The sequence below is a fragment of the Vulpes lagopus genome, chromosome 16 (assembly GCF_018345385.1).
Source record: "Vulpes lagopus strain Blue_001 chromosome 16, ASM1834538v1, whole genome shotgun sequence".
In the NCBI taxonomy this organism is placed as follows: Eukaryota; Metazoa; Chordata; class Mammalia; order Carnivora; family Canidae; genus Vulpes; species Vulpes lagopus.
In genome coordinates this window covers 1,770,158-1,781,669 of record NC_054839.1, presented here as the reverse complement: position 1 = coordinate 1,781,669, position 11,512 = coordinate 1,770,158, and the positions used below count along the sequence as shown (strand labels likewise).

The window sequence follows — 11,512 nt, the reverse complement described above, 5'->3', positions numbered from 1 at the left end:
TGCATGATAACCAACTAGAATTAAAAAAAAAAAAAAAAAGAGGTGTTGGCTGGGCTGGCTTTTTCTGAGGCCATGGAGTCTGTTCAGGCCCCTCAGCTTCCGGTGGCTGGGGTGTGCCTTGGCCCGTAGACACAACGCCTCAATCTCTGCCTCCACTGTCACATGGCAGCTTCGTTCTGTGGAAGCCTGTCTCCGCACCTCTTCCCCTCTCAGGGGGCCTCAGCCTAATGACCTCATCTTTAACTCCTTCTGCAGGATGACCCTATTTCCAAATAATGTCACATTCCGAGGTCCTAAGGGTGAGAACTGCAATATGTTCTCTCGGAAGACACAGCCCAGCTCATAACAAGGCCGTGCTGCTTTACCAAAGCCCCGGAACCGGACCCTCAGGGACAGAATCCCCAGTCCTGGGGTGCAGCTGTTGCCTAGTGCCTCCTGGGTAGGAACCCAGGCAAGAGGGGTCACAGGAAGACCCCCTGCTGCTCCCACCTCCCACTCCTAGACAGTCCCCAGTGCTTCCCGCGGGCCAGGGCGCAGAGAGGTCAGCCCAACCTGCATCTGGCCCTCTTAGCATCTGTGCTCGTGCTGGCCGGCCCTTTCCCAGGTTCAGCCTCGTTCGGTCCGTCAGCTCACGCGTCGCACGTAATCCCTACTTGCCCTCCTCCTGCCAGCAGATGCCCTGGAGGAGGAACCCAGCCAGTTCCGGAAGAGAACCAACCTTGGGGTGGACTAGAATCGCCTTCCTCAGCTAACCGGCGTTCGGCCAGTCTCACCACGAGCCGCCCTGCCTCCCGTCCGGCTTCTCAGTGCGGAGGAGGGAAGGAAGGCGTACCTCACTCGGAGTCTGCACCTGCCAGCGGAGATGTGCATGAAGTCCTGTTCACAGAAGTAGGCTGATTTTCCTGAAATCATTCGTTCACATGCCTGCAGAGATGCGAGTATTCATGTCCCTAGCAGTCATTAATGAGAACTGGGGCCTCCTGGAGTCAGAGTTGCTTGCCCTCTTCACTGGGTCTTGGGCTATGCATGACATTGCAGGCGTGCCGTGGTGGCACCATCACTGTCACGATGATCATGTGCGGAGAATATGCCCAGCGCTTCTATCCCAGACAGAGATGGGAGTTCTGAGGTGCTGTGCTCAGCGCTGGTGTGGACAGACACAGCATCCCAGGGGGCCATGCTGAGCCCACTCACGGCTGGGCCAGGAGCTTGGATGGCAGCGGGAGGGGGCACAGGGCCCTAGTTTGCTGGACAGTTGGGGAAAGGGAGGGAGAATCCAGGTGAAAAGCGATACTCATGGTGGTTTCCCGGCTCACCCGTTGTGTCCAGAGGCCGGCCTTAAGGCTCCGTGGTGATTTTTGAGCTGTGAGCATTGCTGGGTCTCCCACCTCCTGCACACCCCCATGGGCTCAGCGGACACCTGTCTCTGTGTTTCTTCTCTCGATGTGCCAGGGCCGGTCCCCAAGAGCTCCCTCGGAAATGCCCCTGGCCTGCCCTGAAGCTGTGACCCTCCTGGCCAGGCTGCCTGCTCCTGTCAGGAGTCCCCTCGGTGGGGGCGCCAGGCTGCCTCCGACAACCGCATTCGCCCCGGGACCGCCCTTTGCATCCATGGCCTGGCAGAGGGCAGCGGCACATTTGTATCTTGGCTCTATGGATAGAGAGTTTACCTTCTATTTTATTTTTGTTTGCTTTGTTTGGGGAGCGGGATTTCTGGTCTTGGCTTCGGTTTGTGTCAAAGATGAATGTGGAAAGAAGGAGCAAAGAGAGGTCAGGAAAGATTGGAGGCGAGTCCGCCGTCCCGCCAGGCAAACGCTGTGAAACTTATAAATATTGCACCTCGTTCTCCGGGAAGCCGCCCTCTGCAAGCGCAAAGTGAACGCGCACACTCTCTGCATGCGGCGGACCTGTCTGTGCTTCCAGAGAAATGGTTTTTAAAGGGGGCTCTCAGGAACTGTGCAGAGATGGGCTTTTTATACACTTTACACCCGTGGGGCATTCGAGAGCGTTCTCATGGAATGAAAGAACCTTGGCCCACTCTCCTGTACCATGAAAGAAACAGGCATTTCTGCACGAAGCCACGTTCTCCTGACTGAAAGCTGGGCCCTTTCTGCCGTGACAAGGACCTGTCCTTTGACCCCCAGCCTGGGACGTAGCCCCGGCTGCTGCTGTGCTGTTTTGTGTGTGGAGGGGGAGGCACAGTCTTTGAAGCCCAAGGCCTTCTGCAGTCGCAGCATCCAGGACGGCCCGAAGCCACTTGGAGAGCCCGTGGCTGTGCTCTGAGCCCCTGCTCTGGGAGCCAGGAGCCACCTGTGACTGCTCCTCACCTGCAGAGTATTCCTGCCCTGCCGGAAGGCCCCCCCTCCAGAGGGAGAGACCTTCCCCAGGGCAGAGAGTGGTGGACAGGAGTCCTTCTGTCCACTCGACATTAATAATGGTAATGGCCACAGCCATGGCAACCGTCATTGTCACCACTGTCACCACCACCATTGTTACCATCTCCCGAGGGACTCCTAGGCTAAGCGTGTCATCTCCGTTGAGATAGCTGGTCTCCAGCCAAGCCTGGAAGCAGTTCCTGTTATCCCTGTTTTACTAGAAGAAGCAGTAGCTCAGAGCCTGTAAGTAACTTGCTGGGACCACACAGGTCTCTAGAGCCAACTGCAAACTCAGGTCAGCCTGCTGATAGGGAAGGTGTGGGTCTGGGTGTCCTCTGTGGGAAGACGACCCCGAGGACAGCCAGCCTGGGAGTCCAGCAGGCCCCACTGCCCTCTTGCGTGCACCCAGTTGGTCTGTCTGGGCCCTTTGTTGGTGAGTGACAACACGAAGGAGAGTGCACGTTGTACTGTTTACTTAGCTTCTCCCATATGGTTTGATGCTGTGTGTACTTATTCCAAAAGCAGGTGGATTAGAAGGCTTAGGAAAACTCATCTTTAAAATATAACTCTTTGTTCCTTCTCTGTGGACCATGGAGCCATCTAGAATGCAGATCAGCTGGGCTTCATAGACAGCACACCATTCTGACCCGAGGGCATGAGTCAACAAGATCATTCCACTTGCTGATTGTTCATCTCCAAAGGCTGAACTGCAGCTGGGAAAACACGGCCTACACAAACCGTACCCCACGGCAGCCACCTCCTTTATGTCAGCTCACCTGCCAGTGTGCTGTCGCTAGCAGGTCCTGCCACGTGCCAGGAACTATACTTTGCTGCCCAGTTAAACAGCCCATACGTTTATGGAGTAGATCTACTCTCATTCCCATTCCACAGATTGAGCGGTAGAGGAGCTTGGCCCTATGCCCGCAGCTGCTAGGCTCCACGTCCAGGCGCATTGCCCTAACCCCCGTGGTGTGCTGCCCAGGGACAGGGAAATAGGGCAGCGTGCAGTGTCGGACCACAGCTTAGCCAGAAATATTGGTGGAAAAGCAAAAGCCGAATCAACCAGCTGTTCAGCAGTGTTGCCACACACGCAAAGAAGTTCCTGGTTTACGTGACTTTTCCCACTGACTTAAACGAATCGGCAGCTGTTTTGATATCATGCAAACATAAAGGAGGTGGTTTTGGTGATTCTGCAAGACATTTCCTAATGATGAAACAAACTCTGCAATCCGTGTATCTCGGTGAGAAGGTACTGGCCTATGAGTGAGCTCTACCCATAATGCCTTCAGCACTCCAGTCAGAGAGCCCGGGGCACCAAGGAGGCTGGAGCCACCGTTCCCAGCCCTGCCCACCGTCTGAGGGAAACAGGGCTCACCTGGGTGGTGGACATGCTCTTTGCAAAGGGCAGCTCTGTGATGGGCCCTGTGTCCTCTCCTGCCCGGTGCAGATGGGGCACTCCGCCCCTCTCCCCTCTCTTCCCCTTGCCTGGCATTCTCCTGGCGTCTCCGCTCGCTTCTTCACTGGCCACCCTTCCTTGCTGGGTTATTTTAGAGGTTTCTCACACACTGGACACAGCCGGGCAGTGTTCGTCTACCCACCTGGTGTTCTCTGTCTTTTAGTGGAGGCCGGCCCATCGTGTTGGAGGTGATAGCTCCTTACCTGGTTTTATTTCATCCATTCTAAAGTCTACTGTTTACTTATTTTGTTATTTGGTGTTTCCTGCTTCTCTCTCTGCGGATCTGACCAGGCAGCTCTCTTCCTGCCCTGTTGCTCCTTCCTTCCCTCCAGGACTACTGGGGTCCTCCCTGCCGGAGTGCACACTCGGTCCCATGGTTCTGTGCACTCTGTGGAACAAGTGGCCAGGTATTCCTCCCACTGAGAAGCCCCCCCACCCCGTCTTTGGATCCACTCGCTACTCCTTTCTCCTCATGTCCTTCTCTGCACTTGGAAGCACCTAGTCTCCTGCATCCAGTAGGGTGCACCTCTCATTCTCAGATGCACCCATTCTCTCCTCTAGTTGCCCGATGACTCGTTCAGTGGGACAAGGGTGTTTGTTGTAAGAAACAAATACTGTGTTGGACTTGAGTCTGACAACACTTCCTCAGAGGCGCGCTCCAGGTGCTTCCACCTGCCGCTCTGGCTGGAGACCCCTCAGGGGCATTACTTCCCTGCTGCTCAGGGGCCACGGGTCTTGGCCCAGGGGTCTCCACACCCTCAAGCTCTGGCCAGTGCCACAGTCGTTGGAACCTGTCCAGCCCAGAGAGGGTGGCGAGAAATCCCACTGGGGTTCCCCAGTAGGGCCAAGGCCTGGGGGACTGATGGGCTCACTGTGCCTGTCTTCCAGATCCCCCTGTGTTGCTAAGCACAGGGACACCAGGGCGTTTGTGGGAGACTCTCAGAAGCTGTCACACTCAGAATTCCCACTGAGCTTCTTCATCCTTTTTTAAATTAGGAGACAACACGGGCAGATACACATGGAGTGTTAATGATAGCTGTTGGAAGCTGCCACGGCTGTCAGCTAACAAAACTTAGACCCCATCTTGCTGTTAGTAACAACATTTGGTCATGTTTGGCTGTTACGGCTCTGCACTAAGTAACCATGGGTTTTAGCTACATTTTTCCCTTAATCCTTATAACACTGGGTGAACTGAGCATTTTGTTTTCTCTTTTCAGGTGAGAAAATGCAGGTGTCAGGAGGTGACACCACCCCGTGACACTGAGGAGGTAAGTGGCATAGTTGGCATTTGAACCCAGACCTGTAGGCTCCAAGGCCTGGTACTTTCCCAGCATCTGTGATTCTTTGTGATTACTTAGTCGGCACGTTTGTCTGCAGTCTTTGTCCCCCAGGATACAAGCCCATGAGGGGACACCTCATGTCTTCCCCTCCCTGCAGTGGCCCTAAGACTCACCCATCACAGGGACTGTGCAGAGGGGGCTTTCTGCAGGTGCCCTCAAGAGAATGGAAGATCCCCTCTTCCATCTGTCAGTGACAAGGGTGCTCCTTCTTTTCATCTACTCAATTGCTGGCTTTGCCCAGGACAAGCTGAAAGCAGGCATGGGGATGTGGGAATTAGCCTGGCCATCCAGATGGTTCTGGATTGGCCAGAGGAAATATAGAGTGAGCTGAGCCCAGGGAGGTCAGCTCGAAGAGCTGGCCTGGGGTAAGGCTAGGCCTCACGGGAGTGGCTCTGGCAGGGCCTGAACTAGTCCTGGGCAGAGAAGGTGGGCTTCTGGACCCCATGAGACAGAAAAGCACTGAAGGGCTGATGTGATGGAAGGAGCCAGCGACCCCAGGGCAGGGGAACACACAGGAGGTTGGGGCCCCTGGAGTGTGGGTGACCCCAGGCTTGCTGGGCAGGGCAGAGGGGGCCCAGCCATGGAGGGAGCCAGCAGGCCCTGGGGGTTCTCTGTGAAGTGAGGGGGCCACCAGCAGGCCCTGGGGGTTCTCTGTGAAGTGAGGGGGCCGGTGGAGCAGAGGTTCAGGACACACTCGCCCCGACACCGCTCTGCACTCACACTCCTGCTCCCGCTGTATTAGTGGCTGAGCTTCCCGCACACCCAGCCTGAACTGGGGTCCTCAGGGAGAGGGCCGCTGCCCCCAGCCCTCCCCCTAGCAAGGCTGCTGCAAAGCCAATTAGCACATGAATGAGTGCATGAGTGTTGAAGGCCAAGATGAGAAATGGCTGTTTTTTCAATTCTGCTTTTCCTCCCTAAGGGAGAAAATTTTAGAAAGATTAATGATTGCGATGACAAATATATTTTAAAATTAGGGGTGGCATGTCTTTCCTCATCAATTTCTATTCTTTGGGTCATTAAACCTTGAAGTTTTAAATAGAAAGACGTTCACTCCATTAAAGCAAGTCTTCAGAGGCTCAGGGCACCTCAAGGAAGAGCCTCCTGTCCTTAACTTTTGTGATCATTGACAACCATTATTTTGTTAAATCTGTACACATTGGCTTATGAAATACTTTTTTTCTCAAAAGCATCTTGTTGCTTTGCTGGGACCACCTGTCAATGCACACATTCCATCCTGGACTCCAGCTGAGGCTTGTTTTCCATGTCCCTCACCCCACAGCCCTAGCATGTGTCCCATGTCCCAGGACACTCTGCATGCACGCCAGCACGCATGTGGGGTGCCAAGGAGCTTCTGCTAACATGTCTGGATAACAAGGAAACCTGATGGCCCCACAGCTTGGTACTCCTTTTGCCAGTGAAGCCCCATCCCCATGCCCTGAGCTGGGACTTTAAAGAAGCCACAGCTGCATAGATGAGCCCTCTTGTCCTTCAAATCATACCTGGCCTATAGAATACCCAGCTTCACACTGCAGAGCAGGTGCAGGCACAGCTTGGCCTGCCTGGATGCTGAATGTCCTCCCCTCGGCCTGTGAGCCGTGGCCCCCACCCCCGACCCCTGCTCACCCAGCCTCAGTGCAGCCAGCCTCCCCGGGCATTCCTGTCATCTTATTTCTCTACCGTTGGTTCCCACGTCCACCACCCTTACTTGACTCTGAATCCAGTTCTTGGAGTGGCTTTGGGTACCTGAACCCCTGTCACGTCTGCTTGGTGGGTTAGGCCATGTTCCAGCACACTTTGATGTCCCTTCTGGGGCCCAAAGCCCTGTCTGTGTCACGCTGGCCCTGCCAGCCCCGGGCTGCCCTGCATGGGCTTGGTGCTCGATGTCTGCAGCCATCCTGGGGGCCACGGTTCTGTCTCCTGGCTTATTCTTCTGGGCTCTGAGCTCAGCCCCTCATGACTGGGCAGGGGTGGCAGAGCCAGGAGTTCCCTACCGGGACCAACGCCGATTCATTCTGACTTCAGTTAGGAAAGGAGTCAGGACTGCAGGGTGTCCTGGAGCCGGAGTGTCCCTGCCCCCCGAGCCCCTCCTTCACCACCCCACATTCCCCCATCAAGGTCCCACTGACTGGGCGCTTGGAGACTGGACTCGTGTGTCAGCTCCAGATTCCCACGGCCCAGCCTAGGACCTGCCCTGTGGCAGGTGCTAAATATATCTCTGTTGAATGAAGAAATTTGAAAAAAGCCAAGGGAAGTAGAGACTTGCATGGTTCATGGATGCCCTTCACCGGGTCCCTTCATTAGGATGCACAGTGGGGGCTGCGGGCAACAGGCAGAGCCATGCCTCCTGACCAGATGCTCACAGGTGCGTGAAGAAGGAACGTCCTGGTGGGACACTCTGCAAAACCCCAGACGCCCCAGATCCTTAGGCCTGGAGAGTGGAAGGCACCTTTCTAGCACGCTGTCCATGGAACGTGGGAGTAGACACAGGGCTGCCTGGTGCAGGGCCTCCAACAAGTGCTCGACTGAGGGGCACCACTGTCCCAGAGCATCAGGGCGCTCCTTCCTCTCTGTCTGTGTTTATGTCAGGGATGAGGCTGTGGGATGGCTACTCTGCATGACTCAAGTTGTCTGCCACCTGAGAAGCCCCTGATCACGCAGGGACTGGAACTCACATACTTACCCACTGCCCTCTCCTAAAACCTCTGTAAAATGACAGCCAAGCTATATTGTTTTATTTATTTATTTATTTATTTTTTTTTAAAATATGGAACGCTTCACGAATTTGCGTGTCATCCTTGCGCAGGGGCCATGCTAATCTTCTCTGTATCGTTCCAATTTTAGTATATGTGCTGCCGAAGCGAGCACGCTATATTGTTTTAAAGGACACACACCCACAAGGGCAGGAGAATGAGGAAAAGGCAATAGGGACAGAAGTTTAGGGGCCAGAAATCTGGTGTGTGAGGGGTGAATGATACAGTAGTGAGAGGGCTGGATGTGTGGCTGCAGAAAGGAGCCGGGGGCCAGCGTGCGGTGGGGGGACAGGCCCTGGAGGACTCAGGGATGGTCTACGCAGCCATCAGAGTCCCTAGCCCCTTTTCCCTCTGGTCTTTTGGATCGAGGACAGGGAGTAGTTTTGACCTCAAGCAAGTTGGAGGGTGGAGGGTTCTTCTCTGGAGAAACTGGTGCACCCAAGAGAAAAGACTCTAAACACCTAGATTTAAAAACAAATAAGTAAAGGGATCACAATCAGAGTGCTTCTCAACAGGAACATTTGAAAGTAGGAGATAAAATTTTATGAGAAAAATAATTCCCTCCCTAGAATTTTAGCTCAAGCAAACTCTCAAGCCAGACTATATTTTCAGACACATAATTGCTCAATAAAAGTATCTCCCACCCACTCTTTTTATGGGCTGCTGGGAGACATCTGCCACCAAAATGAGAGCAAAAGCCAACACAGACAATGACACAGATTCAGGAAACTGGGTTCTCAAGAGGAAAGAGGCAGAAGGGGCCCCCAGGGTGACAGGGAGCACCCAGGGTGGGCTGGGAGAGCCCTGAGAGGACGCTCACGATTCCTACAGAGTGGAGGCATGAGTTAGTGATGGGTGCATGAAATATCACCACCGTGACCGGGCAAATCAGTGACGTGCAGGAAGGACGAAAGTAGCCTCTGGCTCTGCTGCTAACAAAGCTTTACATTGTCAGGAAATGTCATTTCCCCCCTGGAATATGGACCTGCTAAGTGTGACCCATGGCAGTGGGTGCACGGGATGGGGAGGGGCACCACAGAGGGCAGATCTGAAAGCCCAGCCTTCACTTCCCATCACAGGAAGTCAGAAGGTGAAGCCGGAGCTCAGACATCAAAACATAGAGGTATAAGCATAATATTCAGAAATGGGAGGATGAACAGAAGGGCCAGAGCTAAAACGTCCCCAGAGGGCCCCTGGGGACTGGGGCGGGGGTGCTGGGCTCAGCGGTGTTGGTCATAAGCCAGGCTGAGTAGTTAGACTCAGAGTATGTGTCACTGATAAGATTTGTTTAAAGTTTAAAGGAAGAATCAAGGATACTGTTTAGATGGACACACTGTGGAGGTGTGATGGCTCAGCTGAGTTTCTGGCACTTTACAGCATTTTCTGGCGTTCAGACAGTTGACTAGTGTGAATAATTCAGGACCAAGGATGGTTGTCTTTTTGCAATTAGCTGAAAACCGTGACTGATTTTTAGTATCTAATTATTTCCTATCCCCTAATTATCTGTGTGGACTTTGCAATAATTGTGAGAAATGGTTAAAGATTACATAGGAAAAAAGTAAGAATGTATTTGCACTGGCCCATAGAGGTATTTCCCCCTTTACCTGGTATCAAGGAGCCCAGTGCCTCTCAGGCACTTTGCTCCTCGGAGCTATGTTCTATACCTGTGTGTCTAACTGAAATTCCACCTGAATGGTCTTCATTCATCACTCTCAGCTTAAGGCTGTTTGGAATGTATACTGAACCAAAAAGCACATTGATTTTGCCTTCCTTTTTACCTCTTCTTACCTGAAAAAAAAAAAGCCATGGTACCTGAGTCCTATGTCTTCCCATTGCTGCCTCGGAACAACAGGGGGAAATGCAGGGGTTCTGCGGAAATCACCTCAGTCTGACTCTAGATTCTGCTCTGAGCTTTGCCCTTCTGTTTTTCCCTCTACCAGTGGTCATCCAGCTCACAAGGCAAGTTACAGGGAGAAGGTTGGGGAGCCACCCTTGGATCAGCCCCTGCTGGCATTCAGAGCTAGTCCTCACATGCCCTGTCACTTTGAGGATGAGCACCCAAAGCTCAGAGGAGTTCAGTAACTGGCCAAGGAGAAGCAGCAAATGCACAGGCAAGTTGGGATTGGAGCCCTTGTGCTCCTGACTGAGGTCTGCTCCTTTGTCCGTCCTGGCTACAGGGACCAGTGTGTGGTCCTGGCAGTGCCTCCCCCCCTTCATGTGTTCAGGGGTCACCAGTGCCAGTTTACTGTGAGGCTCCTGTGGACCAGTCCTGGGGCCCTCAGAACTTTTAGGCACAGAAAGACATGATAAATACCTCCTACTTACGTCTCTCTAGCTTCTGGTATTTTTAAGCCATCACCTTCTCCTCGGTGTCTGCTTTTTCATTTGGAGACACATTTGGACTGCGTGGCTGGTGTTTGCAACATCTGTAGGACACAGTCCCACATGAACTCTGATGAGAACCTCCAGGGAACAAGGGAGAATGGGATGGTGCAGCAGGTGCAGAGAGAGGGAGGCACACAGAGCATTTCTTATTGTCCAAGGTCATTTACACATGAAAGGGTGTTACGTTGTCTTCTGTGACAGAGCCTGAAATGCACAATCAAATGGAGACCCCAGGAAGCCATCCAGAGCCTTCTATTGAAGGGGGGCATCCGTTAGCCTGACTAGAGCTTGAATTGGTCTCCCTTGTCAGGTAAGGCCCACTTTCTCCTTTCACAGAGGCCATGTGGGCTCAGTCTTGAGTGAACAGACTGGCATCCAGTACCTACAGCGGAGAGGCACTGGGATCCCTGGGGTTCAGCCAGGTCCTGAGAACCCAGGCAGCCCTGGCCAGGCTTGTCCTGGGTCCCGGCCACTGCCTCAGAACAGGCCTCACTGGTAGGACATGGCCCCAGCCACTCTCTGGGGGAACGGAGCAGAAAGCCTTGCCCAGGGAGAGGGGGTGGGTCATAGAAGCTGTGGATGGAAGGAGCCCTGGAAATCCTGTGGCCTCTTTGTGGGGTGGTGTCTTTGTTCCAGCCAAGTCTGCTGGACACTTATATGCTAGCGAAACGGATAAACCTGCTCAGAGTATGGCCCCTGCTTCGCCTCCCCACATGCGATCACAGGCCCCCAGGACTCCAGGGCACTCCTAGAAAGCCTGAGTCTAATCCCCCTCTGAGTTTACCAATGAGGAACTGCTCCAGGCATCTCCAAGCTACTAGAACATTCTCTGATGTGGATCATCAGGTCCCAGAGCAGACCCTGGGCAGGGGGTGGCCTCCGTCTCTGCTCTTCATTCAGCAGGAGTTGAGCGAGTGTTTTTGGTTCTTGGGTTTGGTTCTGGTGCCAAAGGAAGCCATGGCCCGTGTCACAAACAGCACAGCAGGACAGACTTGTAAACACGGGTTGCAGTTCTTCTGGGTCTTCAGGGACATGTCACTTCCTGCCCTAATGTGTGAATGCATTCCCTCCATTGGAACCCAAGAACTTGCTTTGGTCACGAGTTCCCAGTACCCTGAGGACCGCGGCCTAGGCCTCTACCCAGAATAGGGACAACAGGACAGGAGTCACGGGTGCCCATAGATAGCCTCAAATACAGCTGGCCTTTCA

General features: G+C 53.7%; 1 non-coding gene across 1 annotated transcript; it reads right to left on the bottom strand.

Annotated features, from left to right (window-relative positions):
• Window positions 1-7,926: 7,926 nt before the first annotated feature.
• LOC121477198 lies at window positions 7,927-8,033 on the bottom strand. Its single transcript, XR_005984129.1, has one exon. It is a non-coding gene; the product is annotated as a U6 spliceosomal RNA (small nuclear RNA).
• Between the last annotated feature and the right edge of the window lie 3,479 nt (window positions 8,034-11,512).